This window comes from Anomalospiza imberbis, chromosome 2 (genome assembly GCF_031753505.1).
Source record: "Anomalospiza imberbis isolate Cuckoo-Finch-1a 21T00152 chromosome 2, ASM3175350v1, whole genome shotgun sequence".
Lineage (NCBI taxonomy): Eukaryota > Metazoa > Chordata > Aves > Passeriformes > Viduidae > Anomalospiza > Anomalospiza imberbis.
The window spans coordinates 79,798,443-79,812,475 of NC_089682.1; positions in this window are offsets into that span (position 1 = coordinate 79,798,443).

Consider the following 14,033-nt stretch of genomic DNA (forward strand, 5'->3'; position numbering starts at 1 on the left):
AAATCAAAAGAGCAATTATGAATGAAGAAAAGAGTAAAATTACACAGTGCTATTTTATTGTACTAGCAAAATAGAATCAATGAAGCAAAGTCAGAATTTAAGATATCTGGATAGTTGTTATTTAGGTTGTCTGGCTTTTTCTAAGGGTGCCTGACAGATATGGAATTCCATAAATGCTCATGAAATGCTGAGGATGAGAAGGCTAGTGCTGTTCTACAGCTGTTGGGGCAAGAAAAAAAAATTTCCATTTGAATTTTGATTACTAATGTGCCAGTATAACTGGAAAAATCCACGTGTAATTTTGAAATTCCTGTTACTATTTGGAGAGTGTTGGGACTCAGCCATGAGATCCTGTTGGTGAAATTTCACACTCTCTAAGAAGCTACAGAACAAAATAAGTTGTGACTGTAAAAGCCGGTCTTTAACATATATGAAGAAAGGAAAATCAAAGAAAGGAAAGACAAACTGACAGAGCTGACCCTGTGGGACCCCTCCCACAAGGAGCTTTATCAGGGAGGCTACTGTCGCTGTAATGAAAGAGTTTAAAAATGCAGCTAATATTTGGAACGAAGGAATTAAATGAGAGTGTAGTTTTTTTTGAGATACTGGCAATTTCTCTTCTCAGCTAAAGTTGAAGAAAGTAGTTGTGAGCATAATACCTACAGCAACCTGACTGTTTATAGTCTGAGGAGAATAAAGATCAGTCTCCAACAGAAGATTGTAGCTGCACTCAAAGGAGTTTAACAACCCGCTGCCCCCAGGACCGAGAGGTCCAGGAGACATCAAAACTTGATCCAAAGATCAAATCCATTGAAAAACTTCCTCAAAAGGCACACATTTCTACATAGGCAAATAAGTGAAAATGTGGGAAAAAATAGAATCAATGTAGATGTGGAAAACCAGAAATAATAAATGACTAATCAAAGCTTAGGTTAAATTCTATTTGGCTGTTAATGAAAAGGAGTGATGTTTTGCAAAGGCATGGTGATTTTCAGCTTAAAAAAGTTGAGAAATAGTATCTGAAGCAGCACCTCTCCTTGGTCTGTCGCATCATTCAGTTTTCCAGAAAAATTTATGGAGCTTGAAATGTCTTTTGATTTTCCTCTTTCCTGAGCAACATAACTCAGCAGCTACCTCCTATAAGGAATCATGAGAAAAGTTCCTCATGGACTGCAGTCAAGCACTGGCTGTAATAAAACTGAGGAACTTCTTGACCAAGGAGCACTCAAGAATGACCAGAAAAATGAGGCAAGGAAGAACAAGCAGCTCCATTACTCTTTTCACTTCCATCTGTATGTCTCTCACACTAACGTGGCTAGTGATAATCCTGAGTACTTCATAGAGCAGCTGTGTTGGGGTACCCATGCAGACTAGATATTGCTCTGAGGTAAGGGAAAGAAGCAGTTTTGCACTGCTGCTGTTCTGCCCATGGGAGACACAGGAAGTCGGGGCCCAAGGGATGACTGCCTTGGAGAGAAGGGATGCTTTGCGGCTGTGCGACAGTCATTTCAACAAAGGTCATAAATTTCAAAGTTGGAAATTCAAAGCTAAAAAAGAAATGCTGCAAGGAAGGATTCCTTACCTTAAGGTTGTCCCACTTCCAGCTGCTAGTGCTGTATTTTTACTCCATCTCTGCAAGCTTCAGGCATCTATCTGATATTGGGAAGGGCTGTTTTAAGACAAGCTCCTATATCTTTTTCTCAGGAACTTTCATGTGCTGAGTCAAGCACTTTGCTCTGTTCTCATTATCTAAAGGGAGAGGTAACTGAGCTCAAAGTACTTTTGTTCCTCATGAAAAAGGAGAAAATTATGACTTTAAAAAAGAAGGTACTGTTGCTACTTACATAATAGCTGCCATCTTGGGCTAAAACAACTTTGCAAAATTTTCCCAAACAAAATGTAGTGTCATTTCATATCAGTATTTACATCTCCTTATGGCTTTAGGGGAGATATGAAAAACCTTGGACTATTTGCTTCATTCTCAGCCTTTCAGCTGATGCATAGCACTGTAAAACTGTCCGACAAGACAAGTTATCGTGTCACTCAGTTTATGGCGAGGATATGATAACTTTATACCTGTGCAGAATTACATTTCTTACCTGAATACAAAGATGAAAAGGTGGGAGGAGGTAATGAAGCCAAAGATATTAATAAAATCCACCTGACATAATCACTCCATGCAAGAAAGTCTTTTGAAGCAAAGATCTATGGCAGAACCTGTATCTGTATACATAAGTGGTGCAACCCAAGAGTTAGATCTGAAACCCAAGAATGGATGTGAAAAGACAAGGCTGTGGGCTGGGTGTTTATTTGCATTTCAAGAGGCCTTCCTTGGCCTAGCTCTAACCTTCCTGCTTGGACTGAGCACCTAAGAGTGGCTGCTGTGCTTTGGGTTCTTCCCTGAAAGGCATCTGAGAGTTTAGCTCCACTGGGAGGGGCACAGCTTGCACACAGTGACTCCACTCATCTCCATGACATCACCCGAGGTACTGCAGGTGGGGACAAATGGGAGGCTTTTGAAATTGTACACCTTCTACAGACTAAAATTCTGCTGTAGATGTAGCCCATACAGAGTGATCTGAAAAAAAGTTTTGCAATTCTATCAATTTGAGTCACTGGACACAGATGAACTTTTAACTGTGTTTGCGCTGTTGATGAGTGGTTTGCTGTAGTTTTTCCCCTCCTTCTGCCCTTCCTTACTTCCCTTTTTCATCCTCTTTTCTTTAAAATCTTCTAGAATGAATAAGTAAAGCAAGATAATTCAGGGAGATGAATTACCATGCTATGAACAGGGGATTATTCTTCAGGAAAGAGATATATTACTGTTTGCATATTTCCAATGGAATGAGAAGAGATTTGTTTCACTGCATCTATTGATGATTGAGTGGTTTAGTTCAGAGCATCTCTTCATGCAAAAATGATTTCCAATGAACTATGAGATGAGATTGGCTAAGGACTAAGTGCCTATATTTTCCACTTCATCTTCTTCCTTTATTGTTTAGAAAAAAGAGGATGGGGGTACCAGATCTTACAACTGCATACATGTCTTGTCTTTTTTGGGCCAACCTTCTGGCATATTTTTACGAAATCAGAAATGAATCTAAGACAATTTTCAAATTGAAAGTGTAGGTGTTTGTTATGCTGCTGTCCTTTCTGATATTTTTGGCCATCTCAATCGTATAAACATAAATAAGATAGAAGGATCCAGACTGAAATTGCCATCATAGAGGCAACAGATGGCTATGGGAACATTAAGTAAAGTCTGATTTTTTGCTGATTACAAAATAGAAAACTGTCAACAACAGCAGATTCTGATCATCTCTCCAAGTTTGAAGACCAATTGGAGACTACTGTTAGCCTGGACAGGTTAATATGAACAGGTGAGATGCCCCTCAGTATGAGTCTGCACAAAACCAGTAACTCTTCAGGGTGCAAGATCCAAATAATACATATTTTAAAGATTCAGGATGTTAAAATAATGTTACCTAATTGAGGATGCACAGCCCTTATTTATTTGTTTTCTAGTCCAGCTCTGGAGGCACTGACACTGGCTGCCTTTAAGTTGCTTCTAAAGAAAGATTAATCACTAACCAGGCAGCTGTTGCATGCTGCAGATGGATTGTTCCCAATGAACTTTTCTTCTGCAGTCTGGACCAGGATTTGGAGGTGAGTGAGTGTATATTGCTGCACTGCAAAGGCTGGGGATCAGTAGGGTTTGGGACTCCTCTTAATCCACCAGGGCTGTGTAGCTCTGCACAAAGGTTTGTACTCTGTATTATCACTCAGTTAAATTGATTGAAAACCTGCCACCTTGAAAATGAAAATACTTACAAATTATAAACACCACCATCACACAGATATATAATGATGAAATTAAATATACACTTGCATATAAGCATATGCCTCGGGTCATTTGTAATTGCTGAAAAAATACATCTGATTTTAAAAAATCATTGGGAATCCACGCCCAAAATGACAGCTACTCTCCCTATCATAAAAGCTATTGGCTGAATTGGCTCAATGTAACAGTCTCAACAAATAGGCAGAATATATTTTAAGCATGGATTCAGCAATACCTTAAAGTGGTCTTTTCAGGTCATGGGAGTTTATATAAATAAGGAGCAGAAAGTTCATAGAGTTCTGATCTTGAAGTTAAGAAAGAAGCCATGGTATGATACTAAAATGCAGTTTTGACTCAAGTTTTTCTGTAACAAAATATATGCATATGTTGTTTGAAAGTGGAGTTACTATGGTAATTTGTTATTTACCAGAGAGGAGTAATTGAACAATTTTTTTTCCTAACTGGTTTATGAACAAGTCACACCTGTTCCTGAGTGGGTTTAAATTACTTACCCTTCTTTTCTATGCCAAACTTTTCATGTTCAATTGCTTTGCTGTTTCAGATTCTATACACTCCTTCCTTCCTCTGATGACTGATGCCACTTCTCATTTGCAAGAAGTAATTTTTTTTCTATCTGATACCTCAATAGATAAAACATATTTATTTTATTTATAACCTCTGTCTATAAATTAACAAAAAACCTATGCATCGATCATATCTTCATATGTATATTAAATGTATATATCTAGGTAGATGTATATACTCATCTGTATATCACTGAAACTTGGGTAAGCACTACACTCTTTAAGATTGCAGTGATTTAATATTCATCAGTTTCACCTCTTCATGTTGAAAGAATTCCCTGAAAGACAAGAAATTTGATCCATGGAAGAGAGTGTATAAAAAGAAATTTTTTCCAAAAGTAATTGATTTTCAACTTTGCACACTGTGGTGTGCACTAAGCCAGCTGCAGAAAAACACAGAGAGGTAAATGTCATACCTACTGAATTATAACAGCTGGAAAGCTTCCTCTGCCCTTTAGTTAATATGGAAATTTCAGGTGGGGTGTTGCTTTTTTTGGAGGGGTGGGGTGTGGGTTGTTAAGCTCACACACAAAAATAAGTTGCAAAAATCAGCTTACTTTGTAAAACATCTTTAGGTTATAAGAGTACATTAGTATCTGTTGACAAATCCTTGCCAGAAGGGAGGAATAAGATCAGCAAATCATTGGCATATTATGATTTGATCCTACCACATACTCAATTAGATCAAAGCTTACCAGCTCCAAATACTCATTTTTAATTTTATAGTGATGCCTCGGGCCAAATGGGTGCCATGGCAGACATGTTCTGTGACGATAACTGAGACATTTAAGACTCAAAATATTAGTGATTTTTAGGGCTTTGAGGATTTTTAATTAACACCTTCTGCATTCATTAAATATGCTCCTTCACCAACAAAGTTTTTTTTTTTCCTCTTGAATTCTCTGAATAGAATTTTGCTTCAGGTCTTTTATCACTATCAAGAAATAATAGCAAGCACTGCATTAAAAAGAAATTACCCGACAAAGTGAAAGATTTGCTTGGCTGAGAACATGAGAGAATGCATACAGTTGTGGGGTAGCTCTTACTATTAATTATATTGCTGCATTCTTCAAAGGAGGAAACAAGATGTTTTTGTCAGAGTGCTGGAGAATTACAGGGTCTATGTTCAGGTTATGGTAAAGGGGTAGACAAATGCAGAACTGCCTCCAGAGAGACTACAAGCAACTTCAGTCCTATGCATTTAAATGCCAGATGTGTTCAAGGCACATGTTTTACCTGCATGCACAGAAGTTGGCACTCCTGACTGGTACTGTCCTGTATCTCATGAATCCATGAGCAGCAGAGGTGGGGTTCTCCTTCCAACCTGCTGGTCTGTGCCCCAGAGCACCCCACACACCACCGGTGGGTTACTGTGAGATTCCTCTTCAAGGCAAGGTGTGTAGGGGAGCAGTTTTGCTGCAACCATACTGGTTTTTGTCAATGGATTAGAGAAATGTGTAAAAAAATCCATTGCTTGCTTGTGCACCAAACTGCTCTGGCACACAGGGCACCTCACTGCTGAAAAGTTATCAGCCTCCAGAGAATGTACCAGCTGTTCCAAGGGAAGGCAATATTGTCTGTAAACTGTAAGAAGGAATCACTGATTGCCAAGAAAAAAATACCATTTCCTTCTTGCTTGTCCCCACCTCCACTTCCCCAGCATTTCTCTTTCTTTCACAGATGCTACTTTCCTCTTTGGTCTGAATCCTCTTCTCACCTGCTTCTTTGCTTTTCAGCTCCAAAACATGTCTTCTCATTCACAGTATTTGAACCTCTTTTTCTCCAAACTCTTTGGAGCACAGCCCTTCTCTTCCCGCTCTTCTTAATCACGTTACCATGGAAAATGGCTTTCTCAGCCCCTCCTTTTTTCTCTCTCCTCACTCTTGCTTTTCCTTCTCCCTCTACATCATCCCAGAAATGTCAGGTTTTATGTGCTCTTTATGAGACTCCAAAGGGGTCTGACATGAGTAATCAAGTCCAAAATTTCAGGCTGCTCTTTGTATGTGTCACACTTTTCAGTAATGACCTTCCCAAACTCCTCCTCCCTGTCCACAGACAGGGAAGCTCCAGTATTTTGCCAGTGTGGCTTGGGGATGTTTTCAGAGACCAGCTGTTCATTAGTATGATAGTAGAATCAAAAATCTGATAAAAAGCTTAACAATTTGGGACAAAATGTTATTGATTAATCATGTCAACTACCTTATATTACTTTGTGTATGCTACTGAATTCTGCTGTAACACTGCCCCTGTAAGTGTCTCAGGAGCTCTACTGTGCTAGGTATTAAAGGAAAGGAAAGACCCTATTGGGGAATCATGTTACAGTTTTGCAGGATTCGCGTGGATTTGGTGTGAATCCCTGGCACACTTCATTGCAAGACTGAGATTCTGCAGGCCTGTCATCGTATCCCTACATGATGTTCCAGCAGAGAGACCTGTGATATCTACCTCTGTGCAGGATCAGCTGGTATTTATTTGTAGTTCTGGAGAATCTCTCCCTCTTTATAACAATATGATCTTGGTGAACTAGACAGAAATTAAATCAAAGAAATAGATTGTTGCTTCCAGCTGGAATTTGCAATTTGAGATGAATAAATTGGCATGGCTCCTCCTGTGCACAGGGAGTGCTCAGTGACAAGAGGACACACGAGCAATGTTGAAGGATTGTTATGCTTCATGCAATGCAGTGTGCTCCACTTAGGCCCGTAGAAGCACTTCACCAATATCAGCGCTCTCCAAGATTTGAAAGAGACAGCCTCTTCAGTCTTCCTACCTTTATTCTTTATTTTAAAACAGCCGTTCTCCTCAGATGCCTTTAGCTCCTTATAAAACACTTCTGAACTTTTTACCCCCCCAGGTCGTGTGTTTTGAGTGCCTGTCTTGTGGCCAATACCTCTTTCCATTTCAAATGCTCTTTACAGTGGGATTTGGGGAAGGCTTTGTCTAATGGCATCCTTCTGGAATGGCTCCAAATCAGCCTGGGTCTTTCAGGTACCTTTCCCTCTGGGAACTATTAATCTATTTATATCCTGAAAGGTTGGGCTTTGTATCTTTGTTTTTGATGTTACTCTGCAAGCTGACAAATATGAATGCTGAAATGCCCCAAAATTGTGGAATGAAAAGAAATCCAAACCACTTTAGCAAAGCAGATTCAAATACTCATGACTTCTAATTCCTACAAGAGCTGTTGTTATCATATCCTTCAGCTGTACAATGCAGGCCCATGGCACTTGTCTTGATTGAGGTAGAATATGTTTTTCAAAGATTTCCAGGCCAGACTTGTCTTGATTGAGGTAGAATATGTTTTTCAAAGATTTCCACACTTTATTTAATTACTTCAGGTGATGGCAAATCTAGCACATCACTTCATAGGTTATGCCCGTAGTTCTGTATTTGCAGTTCTGATCATCATAGGTGCAAACAATGACAATGTAAAAGATGCCACTATCAGAAATATTCTTCCCCTGCTACTCTTTACAAATGGATGGAATCATTACGAGGACTATTTTTCCAGATTCAAGCTCTCACTTTGTTACTGACTTACTGAAAAAAGCCCAAAACTGTGTAGGGTTGTTTCTTCAAAAGAATTTTCTCAGTGTGGAGAAGTGAGTTTCATCCCACCTTTGTAGTGACACACATTTGTTAACCCAAAGCCTCAATTCAGAAGCAGCCCATCTCCGATCTGTGGCTGCTTTGGAAAAGCTTTTTTTCTTTGTTCCTCTTCCATCCTGTTCCAAGCCCAAGGGAGCACTGACACAGTTACAGCTTCAAAGTGGTGGCTCACTTTTGTCCCCTCTGTGCTGGACAAGTGGTGCAGGAGGACCTGAGCCCGTGCACAGCCGCCTATGAGGGGAGCAGAGCTGGCAGCCAGCCCTGGACAAGCCAATGGTGGGGCACAGAGAGGGCGCCAGCAAGAGCAGCACTCCAGCCTGGGCTCCTCATCCTGCTGGCTGAGCACGCGCTGGAGTCTGCTGGGGAAAGCTGGTGCCTCAGACAGCTGATGACCTCTCTGCTCTCCACTGTTGGTCTCCCACCTGCTCTGTGGTGCCTTTGTTAGCCAGCATGACTAATGCTGCAATTACATGCCAGGATTTATCCGCGCTGTGAACTGACAGCTGACAATGTGAATTTCTCTCTCTAAAATCCTTTTGTGCTGGCATTTTGCAGGCAATATACTGGAATTTGTTTTTTCTGTCTGGGTGCTTACTATGTATGCTTTGGTTAGTCTAAATCAAAATGTTAGACACAAACAAAGACTACAAATTCCTCCTAGTTTTGTACAAATTTGCCAGATGTCAGTGTGAGTCCATCTTGGCCAATAATGCTTTTAACATTTACTTTGGTACTAGATATACAAGCTTCCAGCAGAGACTTGAAACAGCCTTGACCATTCCATTTGGCCTATATAACATTCAGCCTGCAGCTTCATTTCCATGCTGTCTTCAGAAGCTCTTTTTATAAACCGCTGCTCCATGTTAATAGGCATTTATGTACTGACTGTCTTTCATTGATGGAAGAAATAAGTATTTTTAAAAATTTATTATTAGTAAAAAAAGTGAGACTTTATCTGGAGAAAAACATGTGTTTTATAGCAATATTATATGCTATATTTTGTAACATAGCCAGTACCATTAAAGGGCTTTCATTAGTGCAGAAGTCACTTGCTCCTGATGTGAAACAGAATTTTACTATTGACTCCAGTGGAGCCAGGGTTTCAACCATCATTTAAAGGCTTGTATTATAGGAAGAGGTTTATTGAGTGATTTTACAGTCTTGAGGGAAGAAAATCTGTCCAGTTTCCTGCCTTTTTTTTACACCTATGTCTCAGAAAAGAGATGCAGACAAAATCTATAAAACCCACATTTCTTTTATAGACAATGGAAAATTAACTGGGTTGAATTTATCTTGGCTGTGTTTGATCAGCTGTTCCTGACTCTGCATGCACTGTCTGTGCATAGTGGGCACATGGCCAGCCTGCTGTAAATGAACTGCACCAGCAGAAAATGCAGAGAAGCAAGCCTATTTTTCTTGAAATGGCACTATGCAATGTGATCTTTCATGTTACTTTACAGACAACACACAGTTACAGCAAAGTGGCTGATGTCTTCCAGCTAATTTTTTGACTAACCTGAGCACAGGGGGAACAAGCTTCATGTCATTCAGTTGATGTGTTTCTTGGATAAAAGAGACCATGAAAGGAACAGGGAGTAAAATATTCAGTGAACTTGTGGTGTGCAGAAGAAGGGTAGAGGGCAGATGGAGAAAAAAGTACAGAATGATCACAGCAGAAGAAAGGCATTCAGAAAAAGAACTAATGAAATATTAAATGCCGCTAAGTAGTCAGTGAAAACTGTGCTGTGTAGAGCAGCATTACTATTATGCTAACTCTTGAATTAAGACACATCTGCAAAGCATTCACCAAAAGCCTAAGTGTAATTCTTCTCTGTCATTAGATGATTTTTGAAATGACTGGTTTATGTCAGTTTTGATGAAGCTCCATGAAACACAAAACCTTACATGTGATAAATACCTTGTGCCTAGTATCTTGTTAAATTTTCCTCTGGACACTGGGTTATGAGGGGTGTTCCCTAATGACTGAGATATAACACAGGCTAAATAAATGTGTAAGTTCACTAATTTTTCCCCTGGATATGGATTTAAGTGATGCAGAACAGCTTGCTGGATCCTGCAAGCCCTTCCTAGTAGTTTTTCCTGTAGGTGCTGATGCAACACAGCTGTTGTTGGACTGCTGTACTCAATATGCCTGCCTGGATGAAAAGTAATTTTCTAGCCTTATATTTTTGACAGATTTGTAATGGATGCTTATACGAATAGTCTTATTTTCCTACACAGTCAATTAATAGTTTTTGGCTATAATCTATATTTCCAGCTGTGGTATACAGACTCTGCTAGAATGGGGTTCTACCTTCATGTCTGAAAAATTAAGAAAGGCTCCAAAAGAAGGATTTCATTTTTTCCTTTTGTGCTTACAGCGTCTCTGGAAATATGAGGAATTATATGAGGCTTCTAGAATGATTTCTGTATTTTCCCTCATGGGAGCAAATTTCTAAAGTCATAGACCAGTGCATACAGGACAGCTCATCTTGGCAAGGAAGAGCTGGAGACTTCCATGGTGGAGCTGGGATGCTCACTCCTTGTGCAGGTTGGCAGCAGGTGCCAGTCCCCAGGATGTGTTGGGAGGTATGTGTGCATGAGAGGCCACAGAAAATATGCCAGACAACCAAAGGGGTTGATGGACACAGCTTCCTACATTGCCCACAGAGAACTGTGAGCATCAGTGTTTTCTTTTGCCTCTCGCTTTGCAGCAGTGCAGGTGCTCAGGTAACCCCTGCCAGCTGTGCAGGCAGAGTTCGTGGACTGCAGCCCAGATGTCATCTCCAAAGGAACAAGAGTTTTGGGAAATGTGTGACTCTGTAAGCATGGTATTGTGAGATTTACCCTGCCAGATGATCCCACTGAAGGCCAGCTGGAATAGCTGCTCTTGAGCATAAGACATGAAACAATGGCTGCCAGGGCCTCGTAGTAGGCATTTAATTTTGCTTGGCTTCCTTCAGGATGGGAGAAGCCTTCTTTTTAATAAATTACTCAGTAGACCCATCTGAAATTATTTTCTTCTTGAGAAATTGCTCTGAGGACATTGTTTATAAGCTACTGACCTTTAAATGGCCTTCTTGTTCCATTACCATGGTTCTTGGGTTTTAAAAGCTCCAGGTCACTTTCACTTTTAATTGTGCTTTATTATTCTCCATTGTTGCAGAATGTTTCAGTCAATTTAACTAGAAGGGAGTCTTATACACTTCCCTTAATGGATTGAATTTGGGTCATAAAAAAATGAACAATTATCCTTGCCTATTTTATTAATCTTAGTCTGGTCACATTTATTTTTAAGTTTCTGTGAACCTCCTTTGAAGGCAGCTATAAGCAGAGTTTATTGCAGGTTATCAGGAGAGACTGTTCTATACTGCTGGGGGTGAAAGTGTGATGAGGAAGAAGTAAGAGATGGGGAGAGTTTAATGCTGGTAGGGTTTTGAAATAATTGCATGGTTCATATATTTTGTTTCAGTGTAAAGTGAAAATTAATAAAGGAGAGGCTTTATCTGACATTTAATCCTGACTGTACATAGAAGCTTGTTGAGCAAAGCATCAGCTTGCTTTCCTTTCCTTCCAAGATTTACTAATTAGACTTCAGTGGTAAAGTACTAAATCCTAGTACAGATGAAATCTTGCATCTTCCTATTAACAAAAGTGATTATGAAACACATAAAACACATGATGGTAACTTCAAATGCTGTTTTTGTAATACCCTAGCAGAATTGTAAGATGCCAATAAGCTTACTAACTGTGAGCTTTCAACATGAAAAGTGGCTGAAGTTTATCTTTAGTTATAATTCTCATTTCCTTCCACTCCATCCTAATTCTGCCTTTCTCTTCTTAAATATTTTTGCTCAGTTTCTTCTCTCACTCTACCTTTATTTAGATTCTATGTCCTTCTAGTATATTGTTCCCCATGTTAATTTTAAATATTATGTTGCTTCATCTGCGAGATAGTTTCTGTTTCAAGTGATATGAATATTGCAGAAAGGCATTTGACCCTAAGGGAAAAATTACATGCCTGAAATTTCCCAAAGCCCGAAGTTTCAGTCTAAACCCACCTGTCTAGATGCCACTGAGCTGTGGCGTATGTGAGCCATCCTTTGAAAGTTTCTCTTTATGACAAATTTCCCACACTCTGAGCAATCTACGGTTAGTTGATGCCTTAGCCCAATGATGGCCCAGAAAATAAGAATCCTTTTGCCTCTGAACTCTAGGGTCCTGAATTCAATCATCCAATCTATTCAATCAACTATTCACTCAATTCTCCAAACACATACAGTATATGTGCAAAGATTTGATTCCTCATTGAATGAAGTTGTGGTTACTTCCCTTTAATACACAGTTATAGACTCAGTGCTTGAGCTTGGTAGGTAAATACCACGAGGTGCCTATGAAGTAGGAGATCTGACTCCATCCTCAGCATCAGTAGTTTAACACCTTTAGCTCCTGTGTCCTACAGGACCACCCAAGCCAACAAAGGAAAAGGATGAGGAGAAAAAATCATGCTCCCAAAATTGTTTGTGAATTGTTCCAGAGGACTTGAATATTGGAACTGGAGTCCCATCTTTTCTCCTTCCTATTCCTTTTCTTTTCCCTTCCTGAAGGGAAACTTCATGAAGTTTCTACTCATGCTCCCTTTCTGACCTCATTCCCGTATGGTACTTCTGTGGGATGTATTTCCGCTCCTCCATCTCTGCCCGTCAGCAGGTTTTGTTAAGGGAATTATCTTGGAGAAGAAGAGTGAAGCAAAGGAAGGAAGTGGCTCCAGTGTGTGCGAGGGTGTGTGCACCTAGAGCTTACTCTGATAACAGCATCAGGCCAAGGCTGCAGCAGGTACTGAGCCCTGGACACTGAGTCCCACAGCTGTGGCAATCTTCAAGACCTGGGATGCAGGCAGAGGAAAGCCCACGTCCTGGGTTGTGTCTCAGCTGTCATCCAACACTCTCAGCTCATTTATGCCATTGCTTGGCCTTCATGCTACTGACTAATTCCCACATGAAGAAATACTGATGTAATGAGAGTAGTTTTGGTGTCTGGTGTCATTTAAAAAAAAAAGACCAAAGTGAGTTTTGTTTTGCAGAAATAATATTTTTTTATCAACACTACCAATAATGTTGGAAAAATGTGACATGCTTCTGTGTGCACAAGCATCCCTGCAACAACAGTAGCAAATGGAAAAGTTCTTTTTATGGTGAGTACCATGCAGAACTTAACTGCAACACAGTCTAGTCCAACTGATGAAGTTACTGAATCATGTAAACTGCTGTGGGATTCACCACACTTAATGATAATCATCTATTGCAGTTAATGTTTGAGGTAAGTCTCAGTGGAAGTCCTATAGAATTGATGGAAAACCAGTTCAAGCCATTAGATTTCAATTAATCGATCTGTAGAGGTCTCTATTCCCTTCATGACTGATTAAGAGAATGTAGACAAGTAAGTCACATCAGATCATATTCTCAGAGGCTTACCTTTGATTCAACAATTCTCTGCTGATGTGTTTCAGTTGCAGGAGGATCATGTGGTGGTTGGCAAGATGAACTTTTGGTATTTAGGCCAGATGACATATTTTGCCAGGAGACAGGCAAGGGTTGAAGGGCTCAAGTCGAATCCTGAAATGCTTAATGTCTCCTACTCGTACTAAAGGAGTTAAGAACACTTATTTCATTTAGAAAGCACTTGTTAACAGCGAATTCATGCACCATAGGAAGCTCTTGTGAGCAATTTACATATTCTAATTTAATCATATGGTATCTCATGCTGGAAATAGGTTAATGCTTTACATTCATAAACATCAAAGAAACCAGTAATAGCAGAAGAATTATTTGACCATCATGTGTTAAAAGGTATGTTGTTAGCTGAACAGAAACATGACTGGATACCAATATTAGAAGCACAAAAGTTTTCAGATTCAATCCAGACAGTGGGATGTGAGATTTGTACTAAGCAAGTTGGAAAACAATTGTGGGCAATTACCTATTTTATAAACTTGTGTA